We start from the raw sequence: 12,871 nt of genomic DNA, 5'->3' as shown, positions 1-12,871 counted from the left end.
TATCTTGGGCTCAAAGCCTGCCAAGCAACACCTGCGTCATTTCGACGATGAGAGGCGCAGGGCCATAGGAGAAGAGATCATCAAGCTCCTGGCAGCCGGATTCATCAGGGAGGTTTTTCACTCCGACTGGCTCGCCAATCCCGTCCTTGTTAGGAAAATGACCGGGAAATAGAGAATGTGTGTTGATTATACTGGACTCAACAAGGCGTGTCTAAAGAATCACTTTCCTTTGCCACGCATAGACCAGATAATCGACTCCACTTCGGGTTGTGAGATCCTCTCTTTTCTGGACGCCTACTCAGGCAATCACTAGATCACGATGAAAGAGTCCGATCAACTCACAACCTCGTTCATCACCCCATATGGTTAGTACTGTTATGTAACCATGCCTTCGGCTTGAAGAACGCTGGCACCACCTACCAAAGGTGCATGCAGCAATGCTTCATCGACCAAATCGACCCGCCCGAACAGCCTGATCAGGCTGAACGACCTAAACCAACAATCGCCGTCTATGTTGATGATATAGTGGTCAAAATAGCTCGAGCTTACGACCTGATCGCAAACTTGGCCGCAATATTCATGAACCTCCAAAGGTTCAACATCAAGCTAAATCCCAAAAATGTGTTTTCGGGGTTACAAGGGGAAAGCTGCTTGGATACATCGTATCCGACCGCGGCATCGAGGCCAACCCCAAAAAGATCACAGCCATCTCCAACATGGGCCCCATACACAACGTAAAAGGCGTACAAAGGCTCACCGGCTGCCTGGCGGCCCTTAGTCACTCCATCTCCTAGCTCGGCGAACGGAGGATGCCACTTTATAAGCTCCTCAAAAAGACGGACGCCTTCGTTTGGACTGAGGAAGCCCAGCAGGCTCTCGAAAGCCTCAAAACATCCCCGACGTCAACCCTGATCCTCGTCGCTCCCGAACGGGGAGAACCCCTCCTCCTTTACGTCGCAGCAAGTAACCATGTGATGAGTGCCGCCCTGGTCGTCGAAAGGAAGGAACCGGGACACCAGCTCAAGGTACAGTGACCCCTATACTTCATCGAAGAAGTACTTACCAACCCCCAAGGTCTGGTACCCCTAGGTGCAGAAACTCCTGTACGCCGTGCTAATGGCCACTAGGAAGCTCCTACACTACTTCATCGACCATGAAGTCACAGTCATCACTTCATACCCACTCGGAGACATCATCCGCAACCGCGACGCCGCGGGACAAATCTCTAAGTGGGCCCTTGAACTCATGGGCCATGACATCAGGTATACCCCCCGCACCGTAATTAAGTCTCAGGCTCTCGTGAATTTTGTCGCCGAATGGACAGAGGTCCAGCTACCGGCCCCGGACGTCTCCCACGAGTACTGGACAATGTACTTCGATGGGTCCATAATGGCGCCCGACTTAGGGGCTGGAGTGGTTCTGATCTCCCCAGATGGGAGTAGGCTCCACTATGCCATCCGCCTCTACTTTTTGGCTTCAAACAACGCCGCGGAATATGAGGCCCTTATCAATAGACTACGCATCGCCATCGAGCTTGGTGCTACGCAACTCTACGTCCGCGGCGACTTGGAACTAGTCGTTGATCAGGTCATGAAGGAGTCCTCCTGCAAAAGCCCCCTCATGACAGCATACTGCCAAGAGGTGCGCAAGCTCGAGGACAAATTCTAGGGGATCGAACTGCATCACGTCCCTTGAAGGGACAACGATGCCGCCGATTGCCTTGCAAAACTGGCCGCCAGGCGGGATCCATCCCCAAGCGGGGTCTTCATCAACGACGTCCATGAGCCATCCGTCCGCATCCTGGAAGGTCCGACCCAAACACACCCCGACGCCCTGCCAGCACTTAGGGGCCTCGCTCCCGACGCCTAGCCAGCGCCCAGGGACTTTGACCCCAGTACCCCCCACGTCACCCACGAACGTCGCCGTACTGGCACTCGATCAAACCGATTGGCGAGTACCGCTACTTGCCAACCTCCTTGAGGAGGTTCTCCCACCCGAAAGGGCTGAAGCCCGATGGATCACTCGACGCGCAAAGACCTTCGTCGTGCTCGGTGATGAGCTCTACAAACGGAGCCCATCAGGGGTACTCATGAAGTGTATCCCCACCGACCAAGGGAGGCAGCTCCTCCTCGAGGTCCATGCCGGCATTTACGGGCATCACGTGGCCCCAAGGTCGCTGGTCGGAAAAGCCTTCCGCTAAGGTTTTTACTGGCCAACCGCGCTACGAGATGCGGAGGAGGTCGTCCGCGGGTGTGAAGGATGCCAGTTCTACGTTTGGCAAACCCATTTGCCGGCACAGGAGCTCCAAACCATCCCCGTCACCTAGTCGTTCACGGTCTGGGGCCTCGACATAGTGGGACCCCTCAAAAAGGCCCCAGGCGGTTTCACTCACCTACTCATAGCAATCGACAAATTCACCAAGTGGATAGAGGCCAAACCCATCACCAACATCCGGTTGGAGGAGGCAGTCAAATTCTTCCTCGACATCATCTATCGGTTCGGTGTTCCTAACTGTATCGTCACTGACCATGGGACCAACTTCACCAGAAAAAAGTTCCTAGACTTTAGCAACGGATACAGTATCAGGATCGACTGGGCTTCGGTTGAACATCCATGAACTAACGGTTAGGTCAAACGTGCCAATGGCATGGTCCTCCAAGGACTTAAGTCGCGCATCTTCAACTGACTCAATAAGTACGCTGGGCATTGGGTAGCAGAGGTTCCAGCGATCCTCTAGAGCCTAAGAACGGCCCCAAACCGATCCATGAGATTCACACCCTTCTTCCTAGCCTACGGGGCTAAGGTAGTATTGCCCTCCGACCTCGACCATGGCGCACCAAGAGTGAAGGCTTTCGACCCTAACCGAGCCATGGAGGCTCAATAGGATGCGGTCGACCTACTCGAAGAGGCCCACGAAATGACCGTCATCCACTCTGCTCGCTACCAACAAACCCTCCGCAGGTACCACGAAAGGAAGATTAGGGGAAGGATGCTCGAAGTCAGCGATCTCGTGCTCCAAAGGACCCAATCAATGAAGGAAAAGCACAAGCTCTCTCCACCATGGGAAGGGCCCTATACGGTGATCGAAGTAATCCGACCAAGCACCTACCAACTGGAGGACCACAACAGCAATGCTCTCACCAACACTTGGAATATTGAACAGCTATGCCATTTTCCCCTAAACATGGTCTAAACCATTTTTTAGTTAGAACATGCTCCCAAAAGAGCACCCCTGCCCGAAACACTTTCGGCCTAGGTCGCTCGGGGGCTCCATAAGGGTACAATATTGTATATTACCTCTTTTTTCTTTTGTCATCACATAACAAACAACTTTGTCCCCGAACGGAAACACATTCCATGTCCTTGATTACCCTACGTAACTCTGTTCTTACTATGAACCGAACGCACCCCGCCTTTTCCCTATGGACGCGAGCAGTCGAGCCCCGCGGGCCATGCCCTGGACTCCCAAGGTCACACCCTATGGGACAAATGGGCAGGTACGAGATAGAAAGGGTAAGAACAAAGGTTATGCTAGGATATAAATAAGAAAAGTATAGCGTGGTTCTATCACAAGGACAGTACTGATGTATTCATTAAATACAAAAAATTGTTCACATGGGGACTCACCCACAAACTTAACTTTTACATTTTCTACTACTGCAAATACCACTACGACCGCCAAGGACCTACTCGGTTCCGCTCCCTCGGCTTTGGCAAGCACAAACGGATACCTCAAGGGCGTCGCACCCATAGGTGTTCAGTAGGAGAACAAGGGATCAAGGTCCTGGTCGGACATTTCCAACTAAAGCCCTCCAAACCCCGTCACTCCAATCATTAAGGTAAGTACTATCAAACCCCCTCTATTTCATTATAAATCATTCATACATCCATACGCGCATTCATCTCATATGCCTGAACCCCCCGGACAGTTAGGGCATGAACTGCCGGGGGCTCAGGAACTAAGCATCGCACGTGCAGCGAAATGCACCAGAACGCTCCATATTGCGCCACGAAGCGGCGGTTGCCTCATTTGACATGAGCAAACAACAGATCCAGGGGAGAAAACCGTTGATGAGCACCATGCAGCCTTCGCCCGGTCTAGCAAACCAGGTCATCTCAACCTTCTCATTCGATCCTGATCCTCTCGCCAGGCCCATAGAATCTCCATCGAGGGGGGGCCATTAGGCCACCTAGGTCAGTCTCTGAAATGACCTAGGCATATGCCGGGTTACAGGTAAAGGAGTAGTGGAATGCCACAAGAGGGCTATGACAACCCCATCACGAACGATGGACCCGGATTCTGCTCGATCACACCCGTTAGCGAGCTCACCGAGCTAGTCTTTGAGCCCGAGCGATCAGGATAAGCGACGAAACTCAGCCCCTTCGGTTGTGAGGAACCAGATGGGGTAGCACAAAACAACTCACATCGACCCCCACGAAGGCCCGACAAGGCTTGGGGGCTCAAATGCCAAAAACCTTGGGACCGCAACTCCGAACTCACGTCGACATGATCTATGACATCCGGCTACGGCTTGGGACCGTGACTTTGAACTCGCATAACAGCTTCACTTCTGACTGCGCTACAAAAAAATCTAGGGACCGCGACTCCGAACTCGCGTAACAGTTTCACTTATGACAAAAACCCTAGGACCGCGACCCCGAACTCGCGTCGATAGGATCTACGACATCCGGCTATGGCCTAGGACCGCGACTCCGAGCTCACATAACGACTTCACTACCGACTGCACTTCAAGAAACCCTAGCCAGGGACCACAACTCTGAACTCGCATAAAAACTAACTGAAGTAACTACCTCGGCCGCTCAGGCCGCACGGGCTCCGTCTCGTCCATCTCCAGAACTAACCATTTCAAAACCATGGCGCACACCAACGCTAGGATCAGAGAGCTCTCTAACTATTGAACTAAACTTCCTCGCCCGATCCTCGGCGCGCACCGACACCGGGATCAGTAAGTTCTGTCTCGATCCCATCCTCGCGCCTAAAAATGCCTCGGCTACACAACGACGCCGTGGTTAAACAAAAATTCCATCTCAAAAATAAAAACACGCACACATGCTCCAAACACCCCCAGACGGTTCTGCCTGAACTGCCCGGGGGCTCGGGGGCTAGACCCGCGGGTGTGCTCGCATGCACCCACCGAACACAAAACCTCTCCCGCTGACAACGCAGAAAACCCCCAGCCGGTTCTGCCCGAACCGCCCGAGGGCTCGGGGGCTACACCCATGGGTACGCTCACGCGCACCCGCCAGCAAGACAAAAAATCCCCCGGACAATTCGGCTCAAATTGTTCGGGGGCTCAGGGGCTCCTGTCGGGTTCATAAACCCAGGGTCCCTCGAGGACCGGCTTCCACACCCAAGCCCGGCCCAAGAAAACATGTAGTTCATGGGCCGGCCCAAGAGTCTAAAACACAACGGGCTAGAAGGACAGTCCGGTCACCGACCGAAAGGTCTACCCAAAAGAACAAGCGCCCGCTCGTCGACTTCTTTGGCCCACCTCTCTAACCGGAGCACTCGCTTCGGGCACCAACCGCCTCCGAGAGGTCTCTCCAATTGGAAGACCTGGCCCAAAACGCTGCTTTCTACTCCGACCCTATGACTCCGACCCCACAACCAGGGCTTGTGGGAACCCTGCTCACTGCTCTTCTCCGACCGGCGCACTTAGAGCCAACTAGAGCCATCCAACCGGGGGCACCCCATTCGGTAGGCACCAGAAGACGTGCGGAGAAAGGCAAGGCAAGGCTCACAAGTCAAAACCACTGTACCAGGGACTATACCCTGCACAAAAGAGTACTCTGCAGCCACTCTGACACAAACAGTATTGTAGGCGCTGATATCTCCCCCTACAGTATTGTAGGGGCCGCTAAAACTCCCATACGGTAAGCCCACCCCCCCCCCCCCCCGCGTGTCTCTGGACATCGATCATAGTATGGGCACCAGGATTTTCCGTACCGGGTGAACATAGCACGGCTCCTCACATGCCACTAGGCATCAAATAGTATTTGTAGGTACCGGCATCCATCCTTCCTAAAGAAGATAACATGACCTTCCGTGCACATCTGACATTCTACAACGACATCAACAGTGTTGGGGCGCCTACTATTATCTAATCTTCATCAGCGTGGGCAACAAGGCTTAGAAACATCCGTACTCTCTCCCTCTCACCTGTAAAGCCATCCCTTTTATCTATAAAAGGGGATACGCTCCCTCCAACGAGGAGAGGTCGACTTCTTCAAGTTTAGACTCACTAGATCGATAGTTCACAAACCCTTAAGCACACGCTCGAATACCTAGCTCGTAGCAAAGTTCCTGTCACTCTCGACCCTTCCGGTCGGAGCCGACCGAACCTCTTGTACACCCCATCTTTCTTCCTCTCGTTTGTAACCCCACTGCAAACTTCGAGCACCTAGGCTCAAGAATAAAGTCACCGACCAACCCCGACTGGACGTAGGGCATGTTGCCCGAACCAGTATAAATCATGTGTCATTGAGTGCTAGGCCACCTCCGATGACAACGTACAGCAAAACTATAAATATTCACTAGTTGGTCACTTTTTGTACCGACAGATTGGATATGTGAACTCCTTCCTGGAAGCTTCACAAATACACCAAATCAAGCGATCATATATATGTGATCACTACATCTATCAATTGTCAACCGCAAAGATAGTTGCTTTTGTACTACCAATCAAAAGATAGTATCAGAAATTTATAACTTACTATGGAGAATAATTTGCATTGAAAATCAATGCCTAGGCTTTGTGTAAACCTCTTGTGCTACTAGTCTTGCTTTGATCTCACCACCACATTGTTCTCAATCCATTTTTGGATGAAAACACTTTTGTACCCACAGTAAAGGTACCATGAGGTGTTGGACCTCTTTTCTGGTGAGCAAGACTATCTTTGCATGTATTACATCACTCAACAAGTTCCAGTAAGAGTGAGCAAAGCACTATGCCATTGTCTTATTGACTAGATGACTTGGAATGTTGTATACAGTTTATTCAGAGAAGTATGTATCGACACATGTAGCCTTTCTATGATATAATTCTCCGGTTATCAAAACTCATACCCTGAATGACTCATTGTGACTTCCCAAAATGAGAGCAAGAGCTTTCCAATATCCCAGCATCAGTATTTTGGTGCACCTCTGAGATAGGTTTGTGGATGACATCCATCCACTAGGTAATAACTAAATTTTACCCACAAGATGTCGCCAACCATAGGTTGACATGCATTTACTATCTTAGAAGGAAAACCTTCTATTGCTAGCATGAATAATTCTACTTTATGGCCATACTTCTGCCCCTCTTATTTACAATTGGGAGTTGATTGGTTTTACTTGGTACCACCACTCTTTCTAGCACATACTTGCAACGGATTAACAAGTTTAAAAGACACCTTAGTAATCAGTAAATACATTTGGTAGTTTATTTGCAATATTATGCAAATCAATAATTCTTTGAACTCAACATTTAGTACATGATCCTGAAATTGAAATGCCTTATGCATTCCAAATAATTTCCTAGCATTATGTATGGTACACAAAAATCTCCCCCTAATGCCTGGAAATGCTCATTATCAAAATAAAACTAGAATGCGGGTCGTAAATAGATCCTCCATAAGAGATCTAAATACTTAACAATGGACAGAGATTGAAATCTCACATTGATCCCTAGTTTTCTGTGTGTGCCCATGAATAATGTATGCTATGTTGGTGAGATTGGTACGTATACAATGTAACACAATCTTAGGCAAATAGAAAATCTTCATGGATTCCCACGTACTAAATGCATATAGGGGATATGCAGTTAATCACAAGTCAGGAGTGTGTAAATCTATCTAACCCCAACATGAAGTTGGCAAATAGCAATTCACTAACAATGGTCCTACTATGACCTTGATGTCATACTCATAGATTCCATTTATCCTTTTGGATATGTAACTAAACTTTTGTTATATCAAATAATCATCATTGTAGGCACAAAAATTCAGCAGTGTTCAGGATAATGAGCTCACAACATAAGCCATTATGTACCAAATGCATGACTGAGTGTGGATACTTCACACACTCTAGATTATCTTATAGATGTATCTTTACAACCATAAAATGTCTGAACTATCCATACAATATTTGTATCGGACTTAAGCATATTTAATTCTCTTGAATATGATCAAGGAATCTAAGATATTCAATCTGATTTTAAGATAAGAGGGTCTTAAAATTTGTTTCCCTACGGCACTTATCATAGCCATACTTTAGGAAAATCGTGATCAAAAGAATTGCCAATAATTTTTCACCCATCCCTTTGGATGGCCAAGTTGATCATTCTAAATCTAGAATGCATCAATAGTGTGAAAAATTGGTCCCATTTGGCTTGCTGAAACTTAGCTGAAAGTGGCTGAAAACACTGTTCTAGCTAAAATGTTGTGAGAGAAAAATACTGTTCTGGCTAAAAAAAGAAGCCGAACAAGCCGGATATAAGGTAAGCCGAATAGGGCCATTATCTTATACGCAACATGTTGTATGGGGATGGTTGTATGCATAATACAACCAAAATGAGACTTATCTCATTACTTATATGCCATATCCAATGTTGTCCTTTTTATGTTTCCATATGAAAATACATTTGAATATATCTATAATTTAGTAAGATATGAATTGAATTAGAACATAATTAAATATCCTCGATTACTAACTCAGTATCCATAGGAAAAACAATGGTGGCAAAATAGGCCAAACTATCATTGCATCGCATCAGTGATACCCAAAATATTTCCTCTTCTTGTCATAAGAACCAGGAACATTTTGCTTCCCTAGTTATAGAGTTTGTGGTACAAATATCCACTTGACACATATCATTCCACATTGGAATGATTCACGTACAATCTATATATGACAAGAATTCAATGAGATTATTGTCTAATATATAGAAATTCATAAATATTGTCGAGTATCAAATACATCGATATGATACCCACAATAGTTATGTGTTGACAACACAAGTATTACAACATCTTCGATGGACATTATCACATATTATCAACGGACCATGAGATTATACCAAATCTCAAAACAAATCATTCGAAGCATATTCGATGATCATGTTGTTCATATATGTGATATTCTCTTTACAAGAAAAGGGGAAGTATTGTTATGTGATCCCATAAGATCCAGCATAAACAACCAACCTCCTATGTAGCTTCAGATTTTAAGATTGAAGCACCCTTCATATCTTATTTCTGTAGCTCCTATTTCATCCCTTATAGAATCTTGATATAGATCAACTACAAATTTAAGAGAACAACATTGTTTAGCGCTATGCTAAACACAACCACATATATGACATTACTCTTTGTCATTTTTGGGTTCACATTGCGATCACTCATATTGCACATTAGGACTTTTGCTTTTACTAGTGGAAGCAAATTATATGAATAATATGATCCTAGTCTTCAATAGTTTGAAAAACTAGAGACATGATCCACTCAGGATTAGCCTCAAGTTATATGAGTTTATTTATTGTTCATAAAACTCCTAAAGAGTGTGCATTTCTTTCCAAAAGATAATCTTATAAAAAACCTTGATGGATGTAGTACCTTAAAACCAATAAGGCACCATTTCCTTTGATCTGTAACAAACAACCCCTAATTGAGGTTCATTAAATTGTTCTATTAGTCCATGGGATAAAAAGCAATATTAATGTCCATTGTTCATATAGGATAGTGATGCCATCTAGAGCGAGTTCATCAAACTCCTCTAAAGTCAATATCCACAATATGTGATGAACCATTGATTTAATTAATTTACACCTGAGGTAAATTAAAAATCACTATGGTGATGTAATTTCCAAATGCAAAAATTTAGAGGGTTCCATATCTTGTCACTTTGTTTTGGATTATTGGAGATAGTCAACAAAACTATAAACTTTCCAACAATTAGAGGTAATCACAAGATGTGTAGACCTCATGAACAATCATTATTAATGTTGGCACACACATTGTAGATAATCTCTATATTCAAAACATAGAGTAGATCTCTTAGTAGTAGGCAAATAAATTGTTGCTATAGGCATGGTCTCTGGGCTGATATATTCATAGGAATATACCACAGCCAATGCCTAAGACTCTACCACCAGTGTATAGCCTTTAATAATGAATGATGATAGTCATCATAAAAGTGTACCATTCTCATATTTCCAAAACATTTATTTGGGACAACACAATGTAGGTAATCATCAGGTTTAAAATAAACATGATGTAGACCTCTCAATAATAGATGAATAGTCGTAGCCATAGGCACGGTCTCTGAGCCGAATAATTCAGGATGAATTAAACATAGCCAATGCCTAGGACTCCATCACTTGTGTTATAATCCCAAATGTATCAAAGATATGAATATAACAATTTTGCATAATCCATCATTAATTAAGAAATACTTAATTAAGATGATTTACCATTGTTAAAATGCAATTTATAGAAAAATTATCAAATTAACAAGATCAACAAAGTACAGGAATAAACACTCTAATGTACTAGATTTACTAAGCATATAGTGCTATAGTTGGGTAGTGGCATAATTAATGCAAAATCTGATAGGATCGAAGCAAAAATATGCACTTTCTGAGTTAGCCTTGCTAGCAAAAATGGTTTGACTGCCATTTTGCTTTTCCAGATTAGGCTCATATGAGCCTAAATTTATCCAAAATTAATTAACTATCAATTAATTAAGATGATGATTTTGTTGCAATTAAAATTAATTGTCAAAGACCAAAATTGACAAACTATGAATGTTTAGGCATGAATACTTTTTTGGTCTAAAAATAAAACAATGTATAGGAGTAAAAACTCTACCATACCGATACTGTTAGAGTTCATGACTAAAACAAAAGGCCATAGACATAGAAAATCTTGTCTAAACATTAACATAGTAAATTTAACTGCAATAATGCAATATGTTGCATTGATGTAGAGGCTAAAAATGATTCTAGAATGCATTAGTAAGCCATTTGGATTACCTTGTAATTTCCAGAAAATAAATAAGGGTGTTTGTGCAAATGCACAACCTTATCCCCAACAGGCCAACACACGGAGTCACGTACAGTTGCTCCTCCCGTGAACGGTTACGATGCATCGATTGGCCTTTTGGTCGTTTTCGTACACGCGGTTGTTCGGCCGTCGTAGTCGGAGCACATGGTGCTGGGCTTACAGGCTAGGCGCACAGAACTACCGCCACAGTGCAAGAGCATGTGCTGTGTAGGAGCACATTTGCAAAAGAGAAGAAGTCGATGAAGAAAAGGAGTTGAAAGCGCTGATCACGGGGTGACCGGACACGTCTGATATCGATACCGGACGCGTTCGATATTCTAGCTAGGGCTGAGCAAAAGTGCTGACTCGATCGGACGCTGCATAGTAAAAGTGACCAAATGCATAGGGCCTGCGTCCAGTCAGTGGTGACGTATGCTGACGTAGCGCGTGGAGTTGATCTAGAAGGGATCGGACGTGGAGGCGAGTTAGGTCACTAGGGACCGAACACATCTAGTTTTCAGAAAAGAGGCTCCGGGAGCTCTCTAGACTTGACCGAACACTGCGTCGTTGCGAGTCAGCTCATGTCGAGGAGGTGCGTTCAGTCATGTTGTCAGGTGCACGAGCAAGTTAGCTGTTGGTGGCAATAAATATTTCAAACGGCTAGTGCCACATGGAGGCGGTACAGCGACCAGACACGTCCGATCGCCATCCGGTGTGCACGAGCTACGCGTCCGGTCAATGCGTAGAGTGCCTAGTGAAGGGATAATGGATAATTTAGCCCATGGGGCTATAAATAGAAGTGTTGGCCGGCCTTTGGCCAGTTGCTGAGCACCCTTGAGCCTTGGTGGCTTGTGTAGGTGTGCTTAGGATCCCTCTAACTCACTTGTATTCATCCGATCGAGTGAGTAAGCGATTCTAGTATGATTACATCATGAGGTTGCATCGAGTGGCACTAGGTGATTGTGTTGCAATTCAGTGATGCTTGTTACTCTTGGAGGTTGCCACCTCCTAGACGGCTTGGTGGCTTGTGACTCCGTTGAAGCATGCGAGAAGATTGTACGATGCTCCGGAGGAGGATTTGTGAGGGGGATTGTGCTCACCCCATGTGGATCGCAAAGAACAACTCTAGTTGAGCGTGTCATTGAGCTACCCTCACTTTTGGGGTAGGTTCTTGTGATGCTTGATGTGCGGGCTTGGCGGGTGATGCCAATTAGCCACCGAACCACCAAATGAGCGGTCGACACAATAGGGACGTAGCTTGGTGGCAACCAAGTGAACCTCGGGAGAAAATCACCATGTCAACATTGTCTTCATCATCTTCTCGGTGGTTTGCATTCCGCGAAACACAAGCTTATATTACTTTCATATACTTTGTGCTTGTGTAGTTGCTCTTTTGACTAGTTTAGCTTTTGTAGCTTGCTAGTTACCTTCTTGCTTGTATAACATAGAAGTAGCTCCCTTACGTGACTAATTTAGTTTTAGTAACCTTGTTAGTTATATTACTTACTTTGTGTAGCTAAGTATTTTATGCTCTATAATTTGGCTTGTGTAGCCTTGTTATTGAGCATTGCTAGTAAGCTTAGGTGGCTTTGTGCTTTTGCATCACTAGTTGTGTAGGAGCTCCCCGGTTGTGTAAAGTACTAGTGCATAGGTTTGTGTGACCTTGCTCTAAAATTGATTAGGTGAGCTCTAGCTAGCCTGGCACCTTAGTTACTTGATTAGGATATTTTTAAGGTGCTTGTGAAATTAGATAGAGGTGTGTAGTCTTGGCTAGATCGATAGTTTTAATTCCGTATTTGTTTCGGTTAGCCAACGCGATTAATTTTAG

This window comes from Miscanthus floridulus, chromosome 6 (assembly GCF_019320115.1).
Source record: "Miscanthus floridulus cultivar M001 chromosome 6, ASM1932011v1, whole genome shotgun sequence".
NCBI lineage: Eukaryota > Viridiplantae > Streptophyta > Magnoliopsida > Poales > Poaceae > Miscanthus > Miscanthus floridulus.
This window is presented reverse-complemented; position numbering follows the sequence as displayed.